Source organism: Perkinsus marinus (assembly GCF_000006405.1).
Source record: "Perkinsus marinus ATCC 50983 genomic scaffold scf_1104296956222, whole genome shotgun sequence".
Taxonomy (NCBI): domain Eukaryota; phylum Perkinsozoa; order Perkinsida; family Perkinsidae; genus Perkinsus; species Perkinsus marinus.
In genome coordinates this window covers 1-1,057 of record NW_003207553.1, presented here as the reverse complement: position 1 = coordinate 1,057, position 1,057 = coordinate 1, and the positions used below count along the sequence as shown (strand labels likewise).

The 1,057-nt window shown below is 46.1% G+C and overlaps 5 non-coding genes across 5 annotated transcripts; all 5 read left to right on the top strand.

The window, feature by feature from the left end:
• The first annotated feature begins 168 nt into the window (after nucleotides 1-168).
• On the top strand, nucleotides 169-240 carry Pmar_PMAR004584. Its single transcript has one exon. It is a non-coding gene; the product is annotated as a tRNA-Thr (tRNA).
• A 101-nt stretch (nucleotides 241-341) lies between these two features.
• On the top strand, nucleotides 342-414 carry Pmar_PMAR004583. The gene has a single exon. It is a non-coding gene; the product is annotated as a tRNA-Thr (tRNA).
• Nucleotides 415-495: 81 nt separating this feature from the next.
• Pmar_PMAR004582 lies at nucleotides 496-567 on the top strand. The gene has a single exon. It is a non-coding gene; the product is annotated as a tRNA-Thr (tRNA).
• Nucleotides 568-669: 102 nt separating this feature from the next.
• On the top strand, nucleotides 670-741 carry Pmar_PMAR004581. Its single transcript has one exon. It is a non-coding gene; the product is annotated as a tRNA-Thr (tRNA).
• A 102-nt stretch (nucleotides 742-843) lies between these two features.
• Pmar_PMAR004580 lies at nucleotides 844-915 on the top strand. The gene has a single exon. It is a non-coding gene; the product is annotated as a tRNA-Thr (tRNA).
• The last annotated feature ends 142 nt before the right edge of the window (nucleotides 916-1,057 follow it).

Below are 1,057 nucleotides of genomic sequence, written 5' to 3'. Positions count from 1 at the left end.
TTTAGCTTAGTGTAGAGCGTCTGCTTCGTAAGCAGAAGGTCGTCAGTTCAATCCTGGCAAGTGGCTTATAGCACCATAAATTTCTGGTCTGGTACGAGAACCAGGAGCAGGATGGCCCATTCTGTGAACGGGACAGGAAAATTATTGATTCATATACTTAATCTGTGCGTCACTTTAGCTTAGTGGTAGAGCGTCTGCTTCGTAAGCAGAAGGTCGTCAGTTTAATCCTGGCAACGGGCTTACAGCAGCATTAGGCTCTAGTCGGGTATGAGGAGCAGGAGTAGGTTTGCTCACTCCGCAAAGGATACAGAAAGATTATTGATTTATGTACTTATTCTCTGCGTCACTTTAGCTTAGTGGCAGAGCGTCGGCTCTGTGAGCAGAAGGTCGTCAGTCCAATCCTGACAATCCTGGTCTGGTACGAGAAGCAGGAGCAGGTTTGCTCACTCCGCAAAGGATAAAGGAAAATTATTGATTCATATACTTAATCTGTGCGCCACTTCAGCTTAGTGGTAGAGCGTCTGCTTCGTAAGCAGAAGGTCGTCAGTTCAATCCTGGCAAGTGGCTTACAGCAGCATTAGGCTCTAGTCGGGTGTGAGGAGCAGGAGCAGGTTTGCTCACTCCGCAAAGGATACAGGAAGATTATTGATTTATGCACTTATTTTGTGTGCCACTTTAGCTTAGTGGTAGAGCGTCTGCTTTGTAAGTAGAAGGTCGTCAGTTCAATCCTGGCAAGTGGCTTATAGCACCATAAATTTCTGGTCTGGTACGAGAACCAGGAGCAGGATGGCCCATTCTGTGAACGGGACAGGAAAATTATTGATTCATATACTTAATCTGTGCGCCACTTTAGCTTAGTTTTAGAGCGTCTGCTTCGTAAGCAGAAGGTCGTCAGTTCAATCCTGGCAAGTGGCTTACAGCTGTATTATACTCTAGTCGGGTATGAGAAGCAGGAGCAGGTCTGCTCACTCCGCAAAGGATACAGAAAGATTATTGATTTATGTACTTATTCTCTGCGTCACTTTAGCTTAGTGGCAGAGCGTCGGCTCTATGAGCA